The sequence below is a fragment of the Ranitomeya imitator genome, unplaced genomic scaffold (assembly GCF_032444005.1).
Source record: "Ranitomeya imitator isolate aRanImi1 unplaced genomic scaffold, aRanImi1.pri SCAFFOLD_257, whole genome shotgun sequence".
NCBI classification, from domain to species: domain Eukaryota; kingdom Metazoa; phylum Chordata; class Amphibia; order Anura; family Dendrobatidae; genus Ranitomeya; species Ranitomeya imitator.
The window spans coordinates 31,473-57,900 of NW_027193808.1; the positions used below are offsets into that span (position 1 = coordinate 31,473).

Below are 26,428 nucleotides of genomic sequence, written 5' to 3' on the forward strand. Positions count from 1 at the left end.
TCCATATTTGTCTTGTGAATTGACAAGTCCAAAAAATGTGCAGCACTGTTTCTTCCCTTTGGCAGTCCTCTCTCGGGCACTTGGCGGATCTCACGAGTCCTCTTCGGTGCTGGAATGCCCGGCATGGAAGACAATCATGCACACAGCTCCAGGCCAGGTCCTTCTGGGAATTAAAAAGATACGAGGCATTAACATTTTTCCAAATCTCTAAACACTTAGGATCATTAAAGTTTTCAATCTGCGTCACTTGTTCTTTTCCTTTGAGGCCCTTTAGGATCTTTTTGCTATCCCCTAGGGCCTCTGTGTTTATGCCCTTTAGGTCATATGTGTTAACAATGGTACCTAAGATTTTATAGTTTTCGGGTGTGTTAAAAGCATATGGGGAATTTAAAACTGTTTCAAACCACCCAAGGCGTCTCATAAAAAAACCAATGTTAAAACGTATAAAATATGACCAGTAAGTATTTTTAAAAAGGGAATTAAAACACAGGACAAAGAAACGGATTAAAACAAATGCTCTAAAATCTGGGAAGTCTTTGCCACCATTACCTTTGGATTTTACCACCAGCTCTCTCTTTAGTTTTTCCATCTTGGAACTCCAATAAAAGGTAAAACAAGCTTTAATTATTTTGTTAAAAATGCCGTTTGGAGGGGGGAAGACCAGGCTTAAATATAATAAAAGCGGCAATATGACCATTTTAATAATTAAAATTTTCCCCTCCATAGTCATTTTTCTCAAATTCCACATACACAGCTTTTGGTTTACCTTCTGAGCCACCATATTCCAGCTTTCAGTGCCTTTATTTTCTTCATTAAAAATAACACCTAAAACTTGAACAGAGTCCCTCTCAGGAACTTGGATATCTGTTAAAACCACCTTGCCAACCTTAAAAATAGAACTTTTATTAAAATTTAATTTAAAACCAGACCCACAGCAGAAAAACTCCACCTGCCTTAAGGCTTTTTGTATGGAAGGAGAATCCCTGCATATTATGGCTACATCATCCATATACCCTGTGACTTTAGCCTCCAGACCCCCTCCACCAGGCAGTGGGATTCCCCGGATTTGTTTATCCCTCCTCAGGGCACATAGCAGGGGTTCAAGAGCACAAATAAATAAAAGTGGGGACAGGGGACAACCCTGCTTAACCCCAGATTTTAAAACAACGTCTTTAGTTTTAAAACCATTTATCACAATTTTGCTTGTGCAGTCTTTATAAAATGCCTTAAGTGACTCTAAAAAACCTTCTGGTATACCCATTTTATTTAAAACATTAAAAAGGAACTCGTGAGATACTCTATCAAAAGCTTTCTCGAAATCAAGGGATAAGACCGCCATTCCACCTCCCCTTGATTTAGTGTCATCAATTATGTCTTTAATTAAATTTAGGTTTTCCCATATGCTTCTCTCTGGTATACCACAGACCTGGTTAGGATGTATTATGTTTCCCACCACTTTTTTGAGTCTGTTTGCACAAATTTTGGCCATTATTTTATAGTCACAGTTTAAAAGGGTTATTGGTCTCCAATTCTTTATGTCTGTTTTGTCCCCTTTTTTATATATAAGGGAAACCTCACCCTTTTTCCAAGAGGTGGGGAGAGTTTTTGTATTAAAAACCTCACTTAAAATATTTAAAAGATCTTCTTGTAAAAGCTCATAAAAACTGGAATAAAATTCTATGGGGATACCGTCTGGCCCGGGGACTTTTCCTGGTTTAAAACTTTTCACTGTTTCAGCCACCTCTTCCTTGCTCAGGTCCTGCAATAAAAAGTTTTGTGACACTGGGTCTAAAATAGTTGTGATTTCTTCCATAGAGCTTTCCATAAAACTATTGTCTATAACTTTTTTATTAAAAAGGTCAGCATAAAATAGGTGGACTTTTTTTAAAATTCCCTCTATTTCATTTTCTCCCTCCAAAGAATTAATAAATACCCTTTTTCCGACCATATTTTTAAAGAAATAACGGGAACAAGTTTCATTCTCTTCTATATGCTTGACTTTTGAGTGAAAGATTAATTGTTTCCCTCTTTGTTCCAAGCATCTTGATATTTCAGTTTTGAGATTACAAATATCTTTATCCACATCAATGTCATGCTCACGTAGTTTGTAGAGGGTTTGCAGTCGGGTATTTAGGAGGTTGTAAATCTCTCTCTTTTCTTTAGCTTTTTGTACTCCAACTTTAATAAAGAAATCTTTAATATTTTTCTTCATTTTTTCCCACCACCTACTAATAGGGGTACGGGGATCTCTAGTTTGTTTGCAATTTGTATAAAATTCCGTAAAACTGGTTAAAATTTCTGGATCATCTAAGAGAGAGACATTTAGTTTCCAGGCACCTTTACCTTTTTTCTTAAAATCATCATAATTAACATTAAAAAGTAAAAGTTTATGGTCTGAAAAGACATTGGTTAAAAGCTCACATTTAAAAGGCAGTATGGAATTAGAACAAAAAATAAAATCAATTCTGGAGCTACAGTTCACATTGCTCCAGGTTACCCACTCTTCAGCAGGGAGATTCATATTGCATTCCTTAAAACAATCGATAAGTTTAAAATCATGCACAACGTTTCTGAGCATAAAAGAGGTTTTATCGTAGTTTCTGCTTACCGCATTGGAGAATCTTTTCTCCCCACCCATAATACAATTAAAATCACCTGCTAAAATAAGAGGATCAGAATCATTAATAAAAAGGGGTAACATTTCTAACATTTTTGCTCTTTCATTTTTCTCAGTAGATCCATAAAAATTTAAAAACTGCCATTTAAAACCATTAATAAAAGCTTTAACCAATAAAATCCTGCCTGGTAAAACCTCCTGAACTGAGTCAATAAAAACATTACCTTTAAAAAGAATGGCGACCCCTGCTGACCTGGATTCATTTGATCCTGACCACACTGAGGGTCCATGTGTCCAATCTGTTTTATACTTGTTATAATTTAAAGAGTGTGGAATATTGCATTCCTGTAAGAAGATAACTGATGCCGACAAAGTGTACAAAAAGTCAAAGAGCGCCAACCTCCTGGGTTTTGTTTTAATCCCTCTAGCGTTGAGGGATATTCCAGAGATCCCCGCCATAAGAGAAAATAAGAGGTACGAAATTCAAAAACTCTTACCTCAGCTGGCTTATATGTCCTCATCGGAGGGTTCGGTCTTGTCGGCGACGGTCATGAGGGAAGAGATCTCGGAGGACTCTCCATCAGACAGGGCTTCGGATGGCATTACACTTTCCGGGACGAGCTCACTCTCCATAAATAAGACCTTACTTGTCAGGTAGGCCGACCCCCATCCCTGCTCCTGATCTCCCACCGGCCCCCCCTCCAGGGGACCAATCGGAGGGGTCAGATCGAGCTCGGGTGCCGGCTGTCCTCTGACCGGAGTTACAGGAATGGCTGAGGTAGCCACCCCAGACCCCCTCTCCATCTCTGAAGAGGGTGGGGTTGCCCGCTCCTCCATGGGCATCTCTTCGGGTTTCCCACCTCCATCAGGGGGTTCCTGTGGGGGTACTTCCCTTGATGCACCACCTGTTTTCTCCTGGACTTTCCGCCTTTTTGAGTCCGATTTTCCGCGCCCTAGAGCCGTCCCGGAAGATCGCAGAGACAAGGGTTGGCTTTTTGCAGAAGCAGCTGTACCCTCTGCGGGGTCCTCTTTCTGCTGCCTGCTCTCCTTCTGCCGTTCCCTCCTGCGTCTCGCTTTCTCGTTTCTCACTTCAGTGTAGCCATCCTTACCTGTACCAGGTACCTCATTCGACTCGTCCATCGACTCCTCCTCATCCTCCTTTGTCTCGGGGACAGCAGAACCAGCCGAGGGTTGGCAGGGGGCCGGAGGCTGTTCCTTCTCGGGTTGTGCTCCTTTTGTGTTTTTCCTGTTAGGACAAAATGAAAAAGAATGATCTTTTGCAAGACAATTTGTACACATATTTTCTGCCTGGCATTGCTCGGTTTTATGTTCCTGGCTCCCACATTTTGCACAGGTCGGGTCACAATTTGAATGCCCATATAGTTTACATTTTCTACAGAAGGACGGCATGCCATTAAAATAGAGGTCGCCATTCGTTTTGCCAATTTTAAAACGAGCTGGTGGTAAATCTACTCCTCCAGGTTTTGAGGCATTTTTGACACAGGTTACAACATATCTCCATTTGGAGGTCCAAATGCCGCATTCATTCAAAATCTTCCCCAAACAATTGACTTTTTTGAAGAAACCCAACAGGTATCTTCCGATTTCGCTTTCTTGCATATGGGGTGAATAAATTTTAACAATCAAGAGCCTGGTCTCTTCTAAATCATGAATAGCAAATTTAACCCCTTTAAGTTCGGGGTTTTTCTGGATAATCACATCAGGGGAGATGACCTGGTTACAAACATGCTGATGGATACCTTCTCCGGTAAAAGTCACATCATAGATACCACGTCTTGGATAGTCCTGGATGGCCAGGATTTCGTGTTTCCGGACTGAAAGAGCCTTCTCCAGGACATTGCCAACCACGAATTTTAGTCCACGGCCATCTCCTCCACCTTTCTCAAAATAAATCCTAACCGTATGCTTTAGAAGAGCATAGGTTGGAACATCACCAGGATCTGGGTCCATGGTTATAAGGAAAAAAAAAACGGGGGTGTTCCGCAACAAACGGGGGTGTTCCGCAACAAGGAAAGGGCACCAAGTAATCCAAAGACTACCTGGCTAGGGCGATCGCAACTCGTTGCCTAGGGACTAAGCCCACCTCCCTATAGCAACAAGGGATTGGATCCCACTACAAGAGTGGGACCCGCACCCAAGGCCGAGAGGCGGGGTACCCCAGGCACCTAAAGGACTTCGACCAAATGCAAGAAAATCCTACACTTGATCTTAGCCAAAAGGCCGAGAAGCGATGGCCTGAAATGGTTGGCCATTTCAGACGCACCCAGGCCTACAACCGACACCCATTGTGGAGACCGAGCCAAAGATTGCCGCAAGGAAGACATTTTCAGAAACTCTGGATGCATTCTCAATGACAGTTCGGGTGTGCTTGGGTTTTGGTCGGTTGTTTGGCTGTGTGTGTCTGTGTGTGCTCGTTGAAGCTGCGCCCAACGCGTTTTGAATCTGCATAACTCTGCCCACTTTGACACACCCACCATCCCCATTGTGACTGCAGGTGAAGGTTCCGTGCTAAGATTCTATCGACTGCAGGCAGCGCACCTGGTTGGTCAAAAGCATTAGAATACTCCTCACACAGGTGTATCTACAAGACACAAGACTAGCAGATTCGAGATCAGCACAGACACCAGTTTTCCTTTTTTTCAAATACCTATCATACACCGCATTTCAAAGTCGGTGGTCCACAAGAGGTAAACAATGTCTTCCAAAAGAATTCATGATCGGTGGTCACAAATGTGGTATGTATGGCAGAACTACTCATTGGATGCTTCAATTTAAATACCAAGTGCTGACAGCAGGCAGGGGCCTAATTCTGTAGATGGCACAGTATATTTGCTACACTGTAAGAAAGGCCTAATTCAGGCCTACATCTTAACACACCTGTGGCAGCAACCAGGAAAGACTGAAAATTGATTGCCTGATTGATTGATTGATTGCCTATTGAATGCAATGCAATGCTTGACATACATACATACATACATACATACATACATACATACATACATACATACATACATACATACAGAGGTGAAAGCAAGGCACACAAAATGTTGCAATTAGGCAAGTGAAATCGAGCAGCATGCTACATTTGGCAGCCAGCGGCATGTGAAATGTGCTTCCTTAACAACCCTGAAATAAATTCCCATCTAGGGTTCCAAGACAACTTGCTGTGCTGACTAATTTCCATTCAATCTGTTTTTAGAAACCGGATCAGAGAAGGAGTGCACTGTTCCCGGAGAGACTGCAATAGCGGGTCAATGCGTGGAGTGGACTGAGCAAGCTCCATTTCCAGCTCCCTGTTCCAAAAAGCCATTTAATATATGGTCCCCACATGGGGGACGTATCAGATATTAAACTGATAAGAACAGATACTACACTTGATCTTAGCCATAGGAGGCCGAGAAGCGATGGCCTGAAATGGTTGGCCATTTCAGACGCACCCAGGCCTACAACCGACACCCATTGTGGAGACCGAGCCAAAGATTGCCGCAAGGAAGACATTTTCAGAAACTCTGGATGCATTCTCAATGACAGTTCGGGTGTGCTTGGGTTTTGGTCGGTTGTTTGGCTGTGTGTGTCTGTGTGTGCTCGTTGAAGCTGCGCCCAACGCGTTTTGAATCTGCATAACTCTGCCCACTTTGACACACCCACCATCCCCATTGTGACTGCAGGTGAAGGTTCCGTGCTAAGATTCTATCGACTGCAGGCAGCGCACCTGGTTGGTCAAAAGCATTAGAATACTCCTCACACAGGTGTATCTACAAGACACAAGACTAGCAGATTCGAGATCAGCACAGACACCAGTTTTCCTTTTTTTCAAATACCTATCATACACCGCATTTCAAAGTCGGTGGTCCACAAGAGGTAAACAATGTCTTCCAAAAGAATTCATGATCGGTGGTCACAAATGTGGTATGTATGGCAGAACTACTCATTGGATGCTTCAATTTAAATACCAAGTGCTGACAGCAGGCAGGGGCCTAATTCTGTAGATGGCACAGTATATTTGCTACACTGTAAGAAAGGCCTAATTCAGGCCTACATCTTAACACACCTGTGGCAGCAACCAGGAAAGACTGAAAATTGATTGCCTGATTGATTGATTGATTGCCTATTGAATGCAATGCAATGCTTGACATACATACATACATACATACATACATACATACATACATACATACATACATACATACAGAGGTGAAAGCAAGGCACACAAAATGTTGCAATTAGGCAAGTGAAATCGAGCAGCATGCTACATTTGGCAGCCAGCGGCATGTGAAATGTGCTTCCTTAACAACCCTGAAATAAATTCCCATCTAGGGTTCCAAGACAACTTGCTGTGCTGACTAATTTCCATTCAATCTGTTTTTAGAAACCGGATCAGAGAAGGAGTGCACTGTTCCCGGAGAGACTGCAATAGCGGGTCAATGCGTGGAGTGGACTGAGCAAGCTCCATTTCCAGCTCCCTGTTCCAAAAAGCCATTTAATATATGGTCCCCACATGGGGGACGTATCAGATATTAAACTGATAAGAACAGATACTACACTTGATCTTAGCCATAGGAGGCCGAGAAGCGATGGCCTGAAATGGTTGGCCATTTCAGACGCACCCAGGCCTACAACCGACACCCATTGTGGAGACCGAGCCAAAGATTGCCGCAAGGAAGACATTTTCAGAAACTCTGGATGCATTCTCAATGACAGTTCGGGTGTGCTTGGGTTTTGGTCGGTTGTTTGGCTGTGTGTGTCTGTGTGTGCTCGTTGAAGCTGCGCCCAACGCGTTTTGAATCTGCATAACTCTGCCCACTTTGACACACCCACCATCCCCATTGTGACTGCAGGTGAAGGTTCCGTGCTAAGATTCTATCGACTGCAGGCAGCGCACCTGGTTGGTCAAAAGCATTAGAATACTCCTCACACAGGTGTATCTACAAGACACAAGACTAGCAGATTCGAGATCAGCACAGACACCAGTTTTCCTTTTTTTCAAATACCTATCATACACCGCATTTCAAAGTCGGTGGTCCACAAGAGGTAAACAATGTCTTCCAAAAGAATTCATGATCGGTGGTCACAAATGTGGTATGTATGGCAGAACTACTCATTGGATGCTTCAATTTAAATACCAAGTGCTGACAGCAGGCAGGGGCCTAATTCTGTAGATGGCACAGTATATTTGCTACACTGTAAGAAAGGCCTAATTCAGGCCTACATCTTAACACACCTGTGGCAGCAACCAGGAAAGACTGAAAATTGATTGCCTGATTGATTGATTGATTGCCTATTGAATGCAATGCAATGCTTGACATACATACATACATACATACATACATACATACATACATACATACATACATACATACATACATACATACAGAGGTGAAAGCAAGGCACACAAAATGTTGCAATTAGGCAAGTGAAATCGAGCAGCATGCTACATTTGGCAGCCAGCGGCATGTGAAATGTGCTTCCTTAACAACCCTGAAATAAATTCCCATCTAGGGTTCCAAGACAACTTGCTGTGCTGACTAATTTCCATTCAATCTGTTTTTAGAAACCGGATCAGAGAAGGAGTGCACTGTTCCCGGAGAGACTGCAATAGCGGGTCAATGCGTGGAGTGGACTGAGCAAGCTCCATTTCCAGCTCCCTGTTCCAAAAAGCCATTTAATATATGGTCCCCACATGGGGGACGTATCAGATATTAAACTGATAAGAACAGATACTACACTTGATCTTAGCCATAGGAGGCCGAGAAGCGATGGCCTGAAATGGTTGGCCATTTCAGACGCACCCAGGCCTACAACCGACACCCATTGTGGAGACCGAGCCAAAGATTGCCGCAAGGAAGACATTTTCAGAAACTCTGGATGCATTCTCAATGACAGTTCGGGTGTGCTTGGGTTTTGGTCGGTTGTTTGGCTGTGTGTGTCTGTGTGTGCTCGTTGAAGCTGCGCCCAACGCGTTTTGAATCTGCATAACTCTGCCCACTTTGACACACCCACCATCCCCATTGTGACTGCAGGTGAAGGTTCCGTGCTAAGATTCTATCGACTGCAGGCAGCGCACCTGGTTGGTCAAAAGCATTAGAATACTCCTCACACAGGTGTATCTACAAGACACAAGACTAGCAGATTCGAGATCAGCACAGACACCAGTTTTCCTTTTTTTCAAATACCTATCATACACCGCATTTCAAAGTCGGTGGTCCACAAGAGGTAAACAATGTCTTCCAAAAGAATTCATGATCGGTGGTCACAAATGTGGTATGTATGGCAGAACTACTCATTGGATGCTTCAATTTAAATACCAAGTGCTGACAGCAGGCAGGGGCCTAATTCTGTAGATGGCACAGTATATTTGCTACACTGTAAGAAAGGCCTAATTCAGGCCTACATCTTAACACACCTGTGGCAGCAACCAGGAAAGACTGAAAATTGATTGCCTGATTGATTGATTGATTGCCTATTGAATGCAATGCAATGCTTGACATACATACATACATACATACATACATACATACATACATACATACATACATACATACATACATACAGAGGTGAAAGCAAGGCACACAAAATGTTGCAATTAGGCAAGTGAAATCGAGCAGCATGCTACATTTGGCAGCCAGCGGCATGTGAAATGTGCTTCCTTAACAACCCTGAAATAAATTCCCATCTAGGGTTCCAAGACAACTTGCTGTGCTGACTAATTTCCATTCAATCTGTTTTTAGAAACCGGATCAGAGAAGGAGTGCACTGTTCCCGGAGAGACTGCAATAGCGGGTCAATGCGTGGAGTGGACTGAGCAAGCTCCATTTCCAGCTCCCTGTTCCAAAAAGCCATTTAATATATGGTCCCCACATGGGGGACGTATCAGATATTAAACTGATAAGAACAGATACTACACTTGATCTTAGCCATAGGAGGCCGAGAAGCGATGGCCTGAAATGGTTGGCCATTTCAGACGCACCCAGGCCTACAACCGACACCCATTGTGGAGACCGAGCCAAAGATTGCCGCAAGGAAGACATTTTCAGAAACTCTGGATGCATTCTCAATGACAGTTCGGGTGTGCTTGGGTTTTGGTCGGTTGTTTGGCTGTGTGTGTCTGTGTGTGCTCGTTGAAGCTGCGCCCAACGCGTTTTGAATCTGCATAACTCTGCCCACTTTGACACACCCACCATCCCCATTGTGACTGCAGGTGAAGGTTCCGTGCTAAGATTCTATCGACTGCAGGCAGCGCACCTGGTTGGTCAAAAGCATTAGAATACTCCTCACACAGGTGTATCTACAAGACACAAGACTAGCAGATTCGAGATCAGCACAGACACCAGTTTTCCTTTTTTTCAAATACCTATCATACACCGCATTTCAAAGTCGGTGGTCCACAAGAGGTAAACAATGTCTTCCAAAAGAATTCATGATCGGTGGTCACAAATGTGGTATGTATGGCAGAACTACTCATTGGATGCTTCAATTTAAATACCAAGTGCTGACAGCAGGCAGGGGCCTAATTCTGTAGATGGCACAGTATATTTGCTACACTGTAAGAAAGGCCTAATTCAGGCCTACATCTTAACACACCTGTGGCAGCAACCAGGAAAGACTGAAAATTGATTGCCTGATTGATTGATTGATTGCCTATTGAATGCAATGCAATGCTTGACATACATACATACATACATACATACATACATACATACATACATACATACATACATACATACAGAGGTGAAAGCAAGGCACACAAAATGTTGCAATTAGGCAAGTGAAATCGAGCAGCATGCTACATTTGGCAGCCAGCGGCATGTGAAATGTGCTTCCTTAACAACCCTGAAATAAATTCCCATCTAGGGTTCCAAGACAACTTGCTGTGCTGACTAATTTCCATTCAATCTGTTTTTAGAAACCGGATCAGAGAAGGAGTGCACTGTTCCCGGAGAGACTGCAATAGCGGGTCAATGCGTGGAGTGGACTGAGCAAGCTCCATTTCCAGCTCCCTGTTCCAAAAAGCCATTTAATATATGGTCCCCACATGGGGGACGTATCAGATATTAAACTGATAAGAACAGATACTACACTTGATCTTAGCCATAGGAGGCCGAGAAGCGATGGCCTGAAATGGTTGGCCATTTCAGACGCACCCAGGCCTACAACCGACACCCATTGTGGAGACCGAGCCAAAGATTGCCGCAAGGAAGACATTTTCAGAAACTCTGGATGCATTCTCAATGACAGTTCGGGTGTGCTTGGGTTTTGGTCGGTTGTTTGGCTGTGTGTGTCTGTGTGTGCTCGTTGAAGCTGCGCCCAACGCGTTTTGAATCTGCATAACTCTGCCCACTTTGACACACCCACCATCCCCATTGTGACTGCAGGTGAAGGTTCCGTGCTAAGATTCTATCGACTGCAGGCAGCGCACCTGGTTGGTCAAAAGCATTAGAATACTCCTCACACAGGTGTATCTACAAGACACAAGACTAGCAGATTCGAGATCAGCACAGACACCAGTTTTCCTTTTTTTCAAATACCTATCATACACCGCATTTCAAAGTCGGTGGTCCACAAGAGGTAAACAATGTCTTCCAAAAGAATTCATGATCGGTGGTCACAAATGTGGTATGTATGGCAGAACTACTCATTGGATGCTTCAATTTAAATACCAAGTGCTGACAGCAGGCAGGGGCCTAATTCTGTAGATGGCACAGTATATTTGCTACACTGTAAGAAAGGCCTAATTCAGGCCTACATCTTAACACACCTGTGGCAGCAACCAGGAAAGACTGAAAATTGATTGCCTGATTGATTGATTGATTGCCTATTGAATGCAATGCAATGCTTGACATACATACATACATACATACATACATACATACATACATACATACATACATACATACATACATACATACAGAGGTGAAAGCAAGGCACACAAAATGTTGCAATTAGGCAAGTGAAATCGAGCAGCATGCTACATTTGGCAGCCAGCGGCATGTGAAATGTGCTTCCTTAACAACCCTGAAATAAATTCCCATCTAGGGTTCCAAGACAACTTGCTGTGCTGACTAATTTCCATTCAATCTGTTTTTAGAAACCGGATCAGAGAAGGAGTGCACTGTTCCCGGAGAGACTGCAATAGCGGGTCAATGCGTGGAGTGGACTGAGCAAGCTCCATTTCCAGCTCCCTGTTCCAAAAAGCCATTTAATATATGGTCCCCACATGGGGGACGTATCAGATATTAAACTGATAAGAACAGATACTACACTTGATCTTAGCCATAGGAGGCCGAGAAGCGATGGCCTGAAATGGTTGGCCATTTCAGACGCACCCAGGCCTACAACCGACACCCATTGTGGAGACCGAGCCAAAGATTGCCGCAAGGAAGACATTTTCAGAAACTCTGGATGCATTCTCAATGACAGTTCGGGTGTGCTTGGGTTTTGGTCGGTTGTTTGGCTGTGTGTGTCTGTGTGTGCTCGTTGAAGCTGCGCCCAACGCGTTTTGAATCTGCATAACTCTGCCCACTTTGACACACCCACCATCCCCATTGTGACTGCAGGTGAAGGTTCCGTGCTAAGATTCTATCGACTGCAGGCAGCGCACCTGGTTGGTCAAAAGCATTAGAATACTCCTCACACAGGTGTATCTACAAGACACAAGACTAGCAGATTCGAGATCAGCACAGACACCAGTTTTCCTTTTTTTCAAATACCTATCATACACCGCATTTCAAAGTCGGTGGTCCACAAGAGGTAAACAATGTCTTCCAAAAGAATTCATGATCGGTGGTCACAAATGTGGTATGTATGGCAGAACTACTCATTGGATGCTTCAATTTAAATACCAAGTGCTGACAGCAGGCAGGGGCCTAATTCTGTAGATGGCACAGTATATTTGCTACACTGTAAGAAAGGCCTAATTCAGGCCTACATCTTAACACACCTGTGGCAGCAACCAGGAAAGACTGAAAATTGATTGCCTGATTGATTGATTGATTGCCTATTGAATGCAATGCAATGCTTGACATACATACATACATACATACATACATACATACATACATACATACATACATACATACATACATACAGAGGTGAAAGCAAGGCACACAAAATGTTGCAATTAGGCAAGTGAAATCGAGCAGCATGCTACATTTGGCAGCCAGCGGCATGTGAAATGTGCTTCCTTAACAACCCTGAAATAAATTCCCATCTAGGGTTCCAAGACAACTTGCTGTGCTGACTAATTTCCATTCAATCTGTTTTTAGAAACCGGATCAGAGAAGGAGTGCACTGTTCCCGGAGAGACTGCAATAGCGGGTCAATGCGTGGAGTGGACTGAGCAAGCTCCATTTCCAGCTCCCTGTTCCAAAAAGCCATTTAATATATGGTCCCCACATGGGGGACGTATCAGATATTAAACTGATAAGAACAGATACTACACTTGATCTTAGCCATAGGAGGCCGAGAAGCGATGGCCTGAAATGGTTGGCCATTTCAGACGCACCCAGGCCTACAACCGACACCCATTGTGGAGACCGAGCCAAAGATTGCCGCAAGGAAGACATTTTCAGAAACTCTGGATGCATTCTCAATGACAGTTCGGGTGTGCTTGGGTTTTGGTCGGTTGTTTGGCTGTGTGTGTCTGTGTGTGCTCGTTGAAGCTGCGCCCAACGCGTTTTGAATCTGCATAACTCTGCCCACTTTGACACACCCACCATCCCCATTGTGACTGCAGGTGAAGGTTCCGTGCTAAGATTCTATCGACTGCAGGCAGCGCACCTGGTTGGTCAAAAGCATTAGAATACTCCTCACACAGGTGTATCTACAAGACACAAGACTAGCAGATTCGAGATCAGCACAGACACCAGTTTTCCTTTTTTTCAAATACCTATCATACACCGCATTTCAAAGTCGGTGGTCCACAAGAGGTAAACAATGTCTTCCAAAAGAATTCATGATCGGTGGTCACAAATGTGGTATGTATGGCAGAACTACTCATTGGATGCTTCAATTTAAATACCAAGTGCTGACAGCAGGCAGGGGCCTAATTCTGTAGATGGCACAGTATATTTGCTACACTGTAAGAAAGGCCTAATTCAGGCCTACATCTTAACACACCTGTGGCAGCAACCAGGAAAGACTGAAAATTGATTGCCTGATTGATTGATTGATTGCCTATTGAATGCAATGCAATGCTTGACATACATACATACATACATACATACATACATACATACATACATACATACATACATACATACATACAGAGGTGAAAGCAAGGCACACAAAATGTTGCAATTAGGCAAGTGAAATCGAGCAGCATGCTACATTTGGCAGCCAGCGGCATGTGAAATGTGCTTCCTTAACAACCCTGAAATAAATTCCCATCTAGGGTTCCAAGACAACTTGCTGTGCTGACTAATTTCCATTCAATCTGTTTTTAGAAACCGGATCAGAGAAGGAGTGCACTGTTCCCGGAGAGACTGCAATAGCGGGTCAATGCGTGGAGTGGACTGAGCAAGCTCCATTTCCAGCTCCCTGTTCCAAAAAGCCATTTAATATATGGTCCCCACATGGGGGACGTATCAGATATTAAACTGATAAGAACAGATACTACACTTGATCTTAGCCATAGGAGGCCGAGAAGCGATGGCCTGAAATGGTTGGCCATTTCAGACGCACCCAGGCCTACAACCGACACCCATTGTGGAGACCGAGCCAAAGATTGCCGCAAGGAAGACATTTTCAGAAACTCTGGATGCATTCTCAATGACAGTTCGGGTGTGCTTGGGTTTTGGTCGGTTGTTTGGCTGTGTGTGTCTGTGTGTGCTCGTTGAAGCTGCGCCCAACGCGTTTTGAATCTGCATAACTCTGCCCACTTTGACACACCCACCATCCCCATTGTGACTGCAGGTGAAGGTTCCGTGCTAAGATTCTATCGACTGCAGGCAGCGCACCTGGTTGGTCAAAAGCATTAGAATACTCCTCACACAGGTGTATCTACAAGACACAAGACTAGCAGATTCGAGATCAGCACAGACACCAGTTTTCCTTTTTTTCAAATACCTATCATACACCGCATTTCAAAGTCGGTGGTCCACAAGAGGTAAACAATGTCTTCCAAAAGAATTCATGATCGGTGGTCACAAATGTGGTATGTATGGCAGAACTACTCATTGGATGCTTCAATTTAAATACCAAGTGCTGACAGCAGGCAGGGGCCTAATTCTGTAGATGGCACAGTATATTTGCTACACTGTAAGAAAGGCCTAATTCAGGCCTACATCTTAACACACCTGTGGCAGCAACCAGGAAAGACTGAAAATTGATTGCCTGATTGATTGATTGATTGCCTATTGAATGCAATGCAATGCTTGACATACATACATACATACATACATACATACATACATACATACATACATACATACAGAGGTGAAAGCAAGGCACACAAAATGTTGCAATTAGGCAAGTGAAATCGAGCAGCATGCTACATTTGGCAGCCAGCGGCATGTGAAATGTGCTTCCTTAACAACCCTGAAATAAATTCCCATCTAGGGTTCCAAGACAACTTGCTGTGCTGACTAATTTCCATTCAATCTGTTTTTAGAAACCGGATCAGAGAAGGAGTGCACTGTTCCCGGAGAGACTGCAATAGCGGGTCAATGCGTGGAGTGGACTGAGCAAGCTCCATTTCCAGCTCCCTGTTCCAAAAAGCCATTTAATATATGGTCCCCACATGGGGGACGTATCAGATATTAAACTGATAAGAACAGATACTACACTTGATCTTAGCCATAGGAGGCCGAGAAGCGATGGCCTGAAATGGTTGGCCATTTCAGACGCACCCAGGCCTACAACCGACACCCATTGTGGAGACCGAGCCAAAGATTGCCGCAAGGAAGACATTTTCAGAAACTCTGGATGCATTCTCAATGACAGTTCGGGTGTGCTTGGGTTTTGGTCGGTTGTTTGGCTGTGTGTGTCTGTGTGTGCTCGTTGAAGCTGCGCCCAACGCGTTTTGAATCTGCATAACTCTGCCCACTTTGACACACCCACCATCCCCATTGTGACTGCAGGTGAAGGTTCCGTGCTAAGATTCTATCGACTGCAGGCAGCGCACCTGGCTGGTCAAAAGCATTAGAATACTCCTCACACAGGTGTATCTACAAGACACAAGACTAGCAGATTCGAGATCAGCACAGACACCAGTTTTCCTTTTTTTCAAATACCTATCATACACCGCATTTCAAAGTCGGTGGTCCACAAGAGGTAAACAATGTCTTCCAAAAGAATTCATGATCGGTGGTCACAAATGTGGTATGTATGGCAGAACTACTCATTGGATGCTTCAATTTAAATACCAAGTGCTGACAGCAGGCAGGGGCCTAATTCTGTAGATGGCACAGTATATTTGCTACACTGTAAGAAAGGCCTAATTCAGGCCTACATCTTAACACACCTGTGGCAGCAACCAGGAAAGACTGAAAATTGATTGCCTGATTGATTGATTGATTGCCTATTGAATGCAATGCAATGCTTGACATACATACATACATACATACATACATACATACATACATACATACATACATACATACATACATACAGAGGTGAAAGCAAGGCACACAAAATGTTGCAATTAGGCAAGTGAAATCGAGCAGCATGCTACATTTGGCAGCCAGCGGCATGTGAAATGTGCTTCCTTAACAACCCTGAAATAAATTCCCATCTAGGGTTCCAAGACAACTTGCTGTGCTGACTAATTTCCATTCAATCTGTTTTTAGAAACCGGATCAGAGAAGGAGTGCACTGTTCCCGGAGAGACTGCAATAGCGGGTCAATGCGTGGAGTGGACTGAGCAAGCTCCATTTCCAGCTCCCTGTTCCAAAAAGCCATTTAATATATGGTCCCCACATGGGGGACGTATCAGATATTAAACTGATAAGAACAGATACTACACTTGATCTTAGCCATAGGAGGCCGAGAAGCGATGGCCTGAAATGGTTGGCCATTTCAGACGCACCCAGGCCTACAACCGACACCCATTGTGGAGACCGAGCCAAAGATTGCCGCAAGGAAGACATTTTCAGAAACTCTGGATGCATTCTCAATGACAGTTCGGGTGTGCTTGGGTTTTGGTCGGTTGTTTGGCTGTGTGTGTCTGTGTGTGCTCGTTGAAGCTGCGCCCAACGCGTTTTGAATCTGCATAACTCTGCCCACTTTGACACACCCACCATCCCCATTGTGACTGCAGGTGAAGGTTCCGTGCTAAGATTCTATCGACTGCAGGCAGCGCACCTGGTTGGTCAAAAGCATTAGAATACTCCTCACACAGGTGTATCTACAAGACACAAGACTAGCAGATTCGAGATCAGCACAGACACCAGTTTTCCTTTTTTTCAAATACCTATCATACACCGCATTTCAAAGTCGGTGGTCCACAAGAGGTAAACAATGTCTTCCAAAAGAATTCATGATCGGTGGTCACAAATGTGGTATGTATGGCAGAACTACTCATTGGATGCTTCAATTTAAATACCAAGTGCTGACAGCAGGCAGGGGCCTAATTCTGTAGATGGCACAGTATATTTGCTACACTGTAAGAAAGGCCTAATTCAGGCCTACATCTTAACACACCTGTGGCAGCAACCAGGAAAGACTGAAAATTGATTGCCTGATTGATTGATTGATTGCCTATTGAATGCAATGCAATGCTTGACATACATACATACATACATACATACATACATACATACATACATACATACATACATACATACATACATACATACAGAGGTGAAAGCAAGGCACACAAAATGTTGCAATTAGGCAAGTGAAATCGAGCAGCATGCTACATTTGGCAGCCAGCGGCATGTGAAATGTGCTTCCTTAACAACCCTGAAATAAATTCCCATCTAGGGTTCCAAGACAACTTGCTGTGCTGACTAATTTCCATTCAATCTGTTTTTAGAAACCGGATCAGAGAAGGAGTGCACTGTTCCCGGAGAGACTGCAATAGCGGGTCAATGCGTGGAGTGGACTGAGCAAGCTCCATTTCCAGCTCCCTGTTCCAAAAAGCCATTTAATATATGGTCCCCACATGGGGGACGTATCAGATATTAAACTGATAAGAACAGATACGGTTTCATCAGTATCAAAGCTCAAAAATAAAATTAATCGTATTAAACGACTTAAACATGAGTTCGACATCATCATTTTGAAACCACTTCTGTTAAAAATAAAATACAAATCACATCATATACATAATACAGAACACAATATCCCTATAGAATATCTTTATAAACAAAAACAAACTATCCTATTTGTACTCCTCAGGTAACCAAATGTCTCTATAGTCAAATATTATATCTTCCTGAATCATCACCATTTTTTTCCCTTTTTCCTTTCCCTTCTCTTTACTCCCAGTCTCTTTTTTTTCCTTTTTAACTCCCTCCTCCCAATACTCAAAAAAATCTTCCTCACCCTGAAACTCTATTTTTCCCATTGTCTTTTCCTTCTCTTTACACACAGTCTCCCTTTTCTCCTTTTGAATTATCTTCCGTTTCCATTTTTTATTAACTCTTTTCTCCGCACTTTCAACCTTTCTAACTTTGTCTTCATCTTTATCCATTATAAATCTCTCCTTAAGCTCCTCCATACATTCCCTTCTCTCGATTTCTTCATCTTCTTTCTTTTCCAAAACTCCTTCCATCTTCTCAAAAAGTTCAAAATTCACTGCTAAAGTTTTCTCTCTTTCCACATAACAAAACCCAAACTTCCCGTTTATCATAATTTTTCCTACCAACAACTCCTCATCTTCCTTTGTCCATACCAAAAAACGTCTTTTTCCATTCCATACACCAATAGTATTCAAAAAAATTTTCTGAAACTTTGCCTCCACATACTTTGTCTTCAAATAACTCAACACCTCTTCAGTGTTTACAAAAGGGTCATCCATACATACAACAACACTTCTTGGTTTTCCCATACATGATACCATCAGACCAATATCTCCAAAGTTTTCTCCATTCCACCACTTAAAGAAATCCAAACATTTACCTTCTGATTTTAAAGTCACGTCAAAGCTCCTTCTATATCTTGCTTCTTGCATACACAAAATATCTTCTTTCCAGATTGCTCCAAAATCCACAAAAAAGTCCATAATCCGCTTTTCATCCAACAAGACGTCCTCCATGCCTGGCTTTCGAAAGAACCGCAAGCAGCTCCTCTTCCTCCAGAACTCCATATCTCCAATGTTGCCCCAACAGCTATGTGTTGGAACAGTTGCCCACTACAGATGTAGTGGCAAGGGTGATCGCCTCTCGTTGCCCAGGGACTAATCCGACTCCCCAATAGCAGCAGGGGGGTGAAGCCACACTGTCAAATGCAGCGATCCCCCCAGGCCAAGGAGCCGGGTACCCTGGGCACCTTAGGCCAGACCAAGTACAGCAACAATTAAGCCACTGCACTTGATCTTAGCCAAAAGGCCGAGAAGCGATGGCCTGAAATGGTTGGCCATTTCAGACGCACCCAGGCCTACAACCGACACCCATTGTGGAGACCGAGCCAAAGATTGCCGCAAGGAAGACATTTTCAGAAACTCTGGATGCATTCTCAATGACAGTTCGGGTGTGCTTGGGTTTTGGTCGGTTGTTTGGCTGTGTGTGTCTGTGTGTGCTCGTTGAAGCTGCGCCCAACGCGTTTTGAATCTGCATAACTCTGCCCACTTTGACACACCCACCATCCCCATTGTGACTGCAGGTGAAGGTTCCGTGCTAAGATTCTATCGACTGCAGGCAGCGCACCTGGTTGGTCAAAAGCATTAGAATACTCCTCACACAGGTGTATCTACAAGACACAAGACTAGCAGATTCGAGATCAGCACAGACACCAGTTTTCCTTTTTTTCAAATACCTATCATACACCGCATTTCAAAGTCGGTGGTCCACAAGAGGTAAACAATGTCTTCCAAAAGAATTCATGATCGGTGGTCACAAATGTGGTATGTATGGCAGAACTACTCATTGGATGCTTCAATTTAAATACCAAGTGCTGACAGCAGGCAGGGGCCTAATTCTGTAGATGGCACAGTATATTTGCTACACTGTAAGAAAGGCCTAATTCAGGCCTACATCTTAACACACCTGTGGCAGCAACCAGGAAAGACTGAAAATTGATTGCCTGATTGATTGATTGATTGCCTATTGAATGCAATGCAATGCTTGACATACATACATACATACATACATACATACATACATACATACATACATACATACATACATACATACAGAGGTGAAAGCAAGGCACACAAAATGTTGCAATTAGGCAAGTGAAATCGAGCAGCATGCTACATTTGGCAGCCAGCGGCATGTGAAATGTGCTTCCTTAACAACCCTGAAATAAATTCCCATCTAGGGTTCCAAGACAACTTGCTGTGCTGACTAATTTCCATTCAATCTGTTTTTAGAAACCGGATCAGAGAAGGAGTGCACTGTTCCCGGAGAGACTGCAATAGCGGGTCAATGCGTGGAGTGGACTGAGCAAGCTCCATTTCCAGCTCCCTGTTCCAAAAAGCCATTTAATATATGGTCCCCACATGGGGGACGTATCAGATATTAAACTGATAAGAACAGATACTACACTTGATCTTAGCCATAGGAGGCCGAGAAGCGATGGCCTGAAATGGTTGGCCATTTCAGACGCACCCAGGCCTACAACCGACACCCATTGTGGAGACCGAGCCAAAGATTGCCGCAAGGAAGACATTTTCAGAAACTCTGGATGCATTCTCAATGACAGTTCGGGTGTGCTTGGGTTTTGGTCGGTTGTTTGGCTGTGTGTGTCTGTGTGTGCTCGTTGAAGCTGCGCCCAACGCGTTTTGAATCTGCATAACTCTGCCCACTTTGACACACCCACCATCCCCATTGTGACTGCAGGTGAAGGTTCCGTGCTAAGATTCTATCGACTGCAGGCAGCGCACCTGGTTGGTCAAAAGCATTAGAATACTCCTCACACAGGTGTATCTACAAGACACAAGACTAGCAGATTCGAGATCAGCACAGACACCAGTTTTCCTTTTTTTCAAATACCTATCATACACCGCATTTCAAAGTCGGTGGTCCACAAGAGGTAAACAATGTCTTCCAAAAGAATTCATGATCGGTGGTCACAAATGTGGTATGTATGGCAGAACTACTCATTGGATGCTTCAATTTAAATACCAAGTGCTGACAGCAGGCAGGGGCCTAATTCTGTAGATGGCACAGTATATTTGCTACACTGTAAGAAAGGCCTAATTCAGGCCTACATCTTAACACACCTGTGGCAGCAACCAGGAAAGACTGAAAATTGATTGCCTGATTGATTGATTGATTGCCTATTGAATGCAATGCAATGCTTGACATACATACATACATACATACATACATACATACATACATACATACATACATACATACATACATACAGAGGTGAAAGCAAGGCACACAAAATGTTGCAATTAGGCAAGTGAAATCGAGCAGCATGCTACATTTGGCAGCCAGCGGCATGTGAAATGTGCTTCCTTAACAACCCTGAAATAAATTCCCATCTAGGGTTCCAAGACAACTTGCTGTGCTGACTAATTTCCATTCAATCTGTTTTTAGAAACCGGATCAGAGAAGGAGTGCACTGTTCCCGGAGAGACTGCAATAGCGGGTCAATGCGTGGAGTGGACTGAGCAAGCTCCATTTCCAGCTCCCTGTTCCAAAAAGCCATTTAATATATGGTCCCCACATGGGGGACGTATCAGATATTAAACTGATAAGAACAGATAAGGTTTCAACAAAATTTTATTTAGTCATAAGACATAGAACAACAAGAAAAAATGAAACCTTTTGTGCAAAAGAAACATAAACAATTACAATAATAAAATACAACAACATGAAACAACTTAATATAAAACAGTATTCCACATATAAAAACACCATCTACGATTCGCTTCCTTCTTCCCCACATCTTTAACATCCTTTAAGAAATAAATAAACATTTCACTAAAAGCCAATTTAATACAATCATTTACAGAGATAAAATCACGGTTAAAAAGTAAAATGTTTCTCGCTTTCCAGATTGCATTTTTGGCACAGTTTATTATACACCAGCATACTTTGAACTGGTGTGTAGTGGGGCAATTAAAAAGTCCATATAAAACATACTCATAGCTAAAATCTTTAAGACCACAAACCCATTTTAAAAGTATCCCCAATCTCCCCCAAAGTTCTTGTGCAAAACAGCAGTTCCAGAAAAGGTGCAAAACAGTCTCATCCTCTCGGCAAGAGTCTCTTGGGCACTTTGCCCGCGCCACCAGGCCTCTCCTGTGCTGGAAGTCTCTGGTTGGGAGGCACTGGTGGGCAGCCATCCATGCGATGTCTTTGTGAATGTTGGCCAAGAATTTCCCAAAAACGTTCCTCCACACACGCTTGGATCTACTCCAGGAGAAGTTGCTCACAGGGGACACTCCTTCTTCTCTTCTCAGATGAACCATCAATTTTTTTCTGTCCAGAAGGAGATCGGCATCCAAGTCCTTTAATTTATAAGTCCTTATCACCTTTTCTAAAACAATAAAATGCTTGGGCGGGCATAATAAAATGGGTGCTGATAAACATGGCCTGAACCATTTTTTAAAGATAAAACCGCAAGTATATTTTAAAAACAGACTAAAAGTAGAATTAGTGTTAAAAACTTTAAAACAAAAACAAAAGAAATTTACATATAAATACAAATGCAAGTCAGGGACATCTTTTCCTCCATTTTGTTGTTTCTTGTACATTTCCGTTCGCCTCAGCTTTTCCATTTTTGATCCCCAAATGAACATAAAAATACATCGAGTTAGTTTTTTTAGTATCAACTCAGAAGGAGGATATACCATGGCAACATAAAGCATCATAGGCAATAAAACAGATTTAATAATTAAAATTTTCCCTTCAATCGACAAGCATCTCAAATTCCAGAAGGAGAGCTTTTTCACCATTTTATGCTGTACCTCCTCCCAGCTCACGTGTCCATCATTTTTAGCATCAAATACTATACCCAAAATTTTTACCTCGTCGTGCCTCAATTTTACTGCTGGTAGGTCATTTGTATCCCAGGAACCCAAAATCAAACATTCAGTTTTATTAAAATTCATTTTAAAACCTGAAGCCTGACTAAAAAAATTGGTGCACATTACCACTCTCCGGAGTGAAGCAGGATCTGTACAGATGGCAGTAACATCATCCATGTAGGCAAATACTTTGACTTGGGCCCCTCCTCCACCCGGAATAGGAACCCCTCGGACCACTTTATCTCTCCGGATCATACACAGCAGGGGTTCCATAGCACAAATAAAAAGAATTGGGGATAATGGACACCCCTGCTTCACTCCGGATTCCAACGGGATAAAATCTGTTAAAAAACCATTGACAGAAATTTGAGAAAACACATTATTATATAAAATCATAATACGAGATAAAAACATGTCGGGGATCGCCATTTGTTTTAAAACTTTAAAAAGATACTCATGCGAGACCCTGTCAAACGCCTTTTCAAAGTCCAGCGCCAACAGGGCCAGGCTCTGACTTCTATCCCTAGAGTACCATATTGCATCTCTAATAACATTTAAAATCTCAGCAATATTCCTCCCTGGTACTCCACATACTTGTTCGGGTTGTATCAATTTATTAATCACAGTTTTAAAACGACAAGCAATAATTTTAGCTAAAACTTTATAGTCCATGTTGAGGAGGGTGATAGGCCTCCAATTCCTAAGGTCATCACGAGCGCCCTTTTTCTTATAAATTAAGGACACTATCCCCCTCCTCCATGACTTAGGCAGCTCTGAACACATAAAAACCTCTTTAAAAAGTGCTAAAAGATCCTCCTTTAAAACATCCCAAAAAGTCAAATAAAATTCAACAGGTAGACCATCTGCTCCTGGGGCTTTCCCTTTTGAAAAACTTTTAAAAACACTAAAAAGTTCTTCCATGCTAAGATCTTCTATTAAAAACCCCTGGTCTACAGAACTTAACTTAAAATCCAGGATATTAAGAGCATCTTGTAAAAAAACATTATTTACACTTTTTTTACTAAAAAGGTCTCTATAAAAATTAAAAGCCACCTTCTTCATACCTTCCACAGTTGTTTCTCCATCAAGACAGGTGATCGTCTCCTTTTTCTCCATCACTTTTTTAAAAAAGAAACGTGTACACTTCTCACCTTCTTCTAAATGTTTCACTTTGGAATTAAAAATTATTTCTTTACCTTTTTGATCAAGGCACAATTGTATTTCAGTTTTTAGGCTTGCAATATCATCTTCCACCTCTAGTCCTATCTCTTTAAATTTATGGAGAGTTTGCAGTCTCATATTTAAATTTACATAAATCTGCTTTTTCCGCCGCGCCTTCCTCTTTCCAGCCCTGATAAAAAAAAACCTTATTTTATCTTTGATCACTTCCCACCAGGATAGGATTTTAATATATGGAGGCCTTAACTGTCTCCATTCCTGGTAGGCATTACAGAAGTCTGACCTCACCTGAGGGTCTTCCAGCAAATGGACCCCCAGACGCCACAAACCTCTATTTATCCTCAGCTCTCCTTGATACTCTATCTTTACGCTTAACATTTTATGATCAGAGAATAAATTAGGCATTAAAACAAATTGTACAGGGCTAAAATCCTCAGATAAAAACATAAAATCGATCCTGGAAGCCACTCCCCGACCGGACCATGTAAATCCTGGGTCCGTCGGCGAAAGCGACCTCCAGGCATCGCATAACTTAAAATCAGTCTGCAAGCTATTTAGTAAAAAACACGACTTATCTAACTTACGGATTGGGTCACCCCCTCCTCGGCGCTCATTCACATTCAGGCAATTAAAGTCCCCAGCTACCAAGAGAGGAGATGACCCTACACAGAATACCGGTAGAATTTCAAACAAACGTATACGCTCCTGTTTATCTGGTGGAGCGTACACATTAATGACACGGAAATTAAAATTATTAAAACACAAATGCACTAGGATAGCTCTGCCGGGTACAATCTCAGTAACAGAGGAGATGATGATGTTATTACCTCGGCAGAGCAGACCCACACCAGCAGACTTGTTTTCGTTCGAGCCCGACCATACAGAGGGCCCTAGTTTCCAGTCCTTTTTTATCTCGTTATACCGGATTCCATGCTGCAGACCACACTCCTGTAAAAAACATATATCAAAGTCTAATGTTTCAAAAAAATCAAAAAGAGCAGCCCTGCGGACAGGGCTCTTTAGAGATCTCACATTAAGTGAGAGACACCTCATGGATGGCATTTATGTCATGAGGGAGGAGAGATATCCTCAATGACTTCCATAAACTCCTCAATCACATCTGGCAGTGTGGAAAAAGAGTCAATGTTCTGGGGATCCGAGGAACCCGGTAATGGATACCCAGAAGAGTCCGTGTTCAGCCACATGTCTCCGCTGGGAAAACACACATCCGGAGACTCTGGATTGGCCTCCAGAAGAGTATCCCCTCGCAGCTTCTTTCCAGAAGGCTCAGGCAGCTCACTCGTACAGTCGTCCTCTGTGATAGCTACATGGCCTCTTACTTCCTGGGGGGCCTCCGGATCTGGCACAATGACCTCATCCACACCATCACCTGTAGGAGAAAAAACTGCGGTCTGCTGGCTCGAGTCCCTGGGAATGACTGGGGTCTTCGCCACAGTGCCCCCCACCGCCAACATAGTGGGGGCGCTCTGCTCCAACACACCAGCCTCATTCGAGACCTTCGACACAAGGGTTACCCCCCCAACGGGAGAGTCCCCCTGCTCCAGTCTCTGGGTGGTCCGCCCTCCGCCCTTTTTCCGGGACTTCGACACAGGAGGGCCTCCCTGAGGGCCACCACACTCCTGCTCCGTCCCCACCTTCTCCTCTGCGCCCTTGGCCTTCTCAGCCGCCTCCCCTGCTGTAGGAACAGTGGGACTTGGCTCAGGCCTTACTCCGGTCTCCGGGATACTCAGCTCAGCATGGACCGGGACAATAGCTGGTTCCTGCCTTGGCACGGGTCTCTCAGCCGCCTCTGCATACGTACGGACTTTAGTCCTATGTGGGCATCCTCGGAACATATGTCCAACCTCCCCGCATAGGTTACAAGCCTTCTTTTGAGGGCAATCCTTCATGAAGTGTCCGAATTGACCACAATTGCTGCAGCGGAATGCCCTTCTTTCCACACAATTCCCTTGGGTATGCCCCATCTTGCCACAGTTCCTGCAATACATAGGCATACCTGTGTAGAATAAGTAGCCACGGCTCTTCCCAATGGTGATGGTAGAGGGGGGATGTTCTGTTCCTCCAAAGCCCTCCGGATTTTTCTTCAGCCGCACCAGGAATTTCCGCTTGCCACACCAGAAACCAACGGCGTTTTTAACATTCCCTTGAAAGGTTACTTCATCGCAATAGCGACGCAAACAGGTTAAAATGTCCAGTACTTCCACAAAAGGATTTGGAAAGAAAACAATCATTTGTACCTCCTCTTGGACGAAAAGCAGGGAGAAGACCAGGCCCTCCAGTTCATCAGCAAAGATGTTGTCATTCACCTTTTGGACCAACTGCTGACAACAACCATGGCTCCTAAAGGTAATAGTATAAGTACCTTTCTGCTCATTGTCCTGAAAACAGAAGATGTCCTCTCTGCCGAACTCCAGGATCCCAAGAAGGACGGTGTTGCAAACGTAGCGGATTTCTTTCTCCTTCCGGAATCTCTCCAAGACCTCGATACGGACCGTGTTCCTCATCCG

At 43.4% G+C, this 26,428-nt stretch overlaps 12 non-coding genes and 1 pseudogene across 12 annotated transcripts; all 13 read right to left on the reverse strand.

Moving 5' to 3' along the window:
* Positions 1–5,851: 5,851 nt before the first annotated feature.
* On the reverse strand, positions 5,852–6,044 carry LOC138654327 (U2 spliceosomal RNA). The gene has a single exon (XR_011316203.1). It is a non-coding gene; the product is annotated as a U2 spliceosomal RNA (small nuclear RNA).
* Positions 6,045–7,021: 977 nt separating this feature from the next.
* LOC138654328 (U2 spliceosomal RNA) lies at positions 7,022–7,214 on the reverse strand. The gene has a single exon (XR_011316204.1). It is a non-coding gene; the product is annotated as a U2 spliceosomal RNA (small nuclear RNA).
* A 989-nt stretch (positions 7,215–8,203) lies between these two features.
* LOC138654329 (U2 spliceosomal RNA) lies at positions 8,204–8,396 on the reverse strand. Its single transcript, XR_011316205.1, has one exon. It is a non-coding gene; the product is annotated as a U2 spliceosomal RNA (small nuclear RNA).
* A 985-nt stretch (positions 8,397–9,381) lies between these two features.
* LOC138654330 (U2 spliceosomal RNA) lies at positions 9,382–9,574 on the reverse strand. The gene has a single exon (XR_011316206.1). It is a non-coding gene; the product is annotated as a U2 spliceosomal RNA (small nuclear RNA).
* Positions 9,575–10,555: 981 nt separating this feature from the next.
* On the reverse strand, positions 10,556–10,748 carry LOC138654331 (U2 spliceosomal RNA). The gene has a single exon (XR_011316207.1). It is a non-coding gene; the product is annotated as a U2 spliceosomal RNA (small nuclear RNA).
* Positions 10,749–11,737: 989 nt separating this feature from the next.
* LOC138654332 (U2 spliceosomal RNA) lies at positions 11,738–11,930 on the reverse strand. The gene has a single exon (XR_011316208.1). It is a non-coding gene; the product is annotated as a U2 spliceosomal RNA (small nuclear RNA).
* Positions 11,931–12,915: 985 nt separating this feature from the next.
* Positions 12,916–13,108, reverse strand: LOC138654333 (U2 spliceosomal RNA). The gene has a single exon (XR_011316209.1). It is a non-coding gene; the product is annotated as a U2 spliceosomal RNA (small nuclear RNA).
* A 985-nt stretch (positions 13,109–14,093) lies between these two features.
* On the reverse strand, positions 14,094–14,286 carry LOC138654335 (U2 spliceosomal RNA). The gene has a single exon (XR_011316210.1). It is a non-coding gene; the product is annotated as a U2 spliceosomal RNA (small nuclear RNA).
* A 973-nt stretch (positions 14,287–15,259) lies between these two features.
* On the reverse strand, positions 15,260–15,452 carry LOC138654336 (U2 spliceosomal RNA). The gene has a single exon (XR_011316211.1). It is a non-coding gene; the product is annotated as a U2 spliceosomal RNA (small nuclear RNA).
* Positions 15,453–16,437: 985 nt separating this feature from the next.
* On the reverse strand, positions 16,438–16,630 carry LOC138654337 (U2 spliceosomal RNA). The gene has a single exon (XR_011316212.1). It is a non-coding gene; the product is annotated as a U2 spliceosomal RNA (small nuclear RNA).
* Positions 16,631–17,623: 993 nt separating this feature from the next.
* On the reverse strand, positions 17,624–17,809 carry LOC138654300 (U2 spliceosomal RNA). Its single transcript, XR_011316180.1, has one exon. It is a non-coding gene; the product is annotated as a U2 spliceosomal RNA (small nuclear RNA).
* Positions 17,810–20,122: 2,313 nt separating this feature from the next.
* LOC138654339 (U2 spliceosomal RNA) lies at positions 20,123–20,315 on the reverse strand. Its single transcript, XR_011316214.1, has one exon. It is a non-coding gene; the product is annotated as a U2 spliceosomal RNA (small nuclear RNA).
* Positions 20,316–21,300: 985 nt separating this feature from the next.
* On the reverse strand, positions 21,301–21,501 carry LOC138654297 (U2 spliceosomal RNA; annotated as a pseudogene).
* Positions 21,502–26,428: the final 4,927 nt, after the last annotated feature.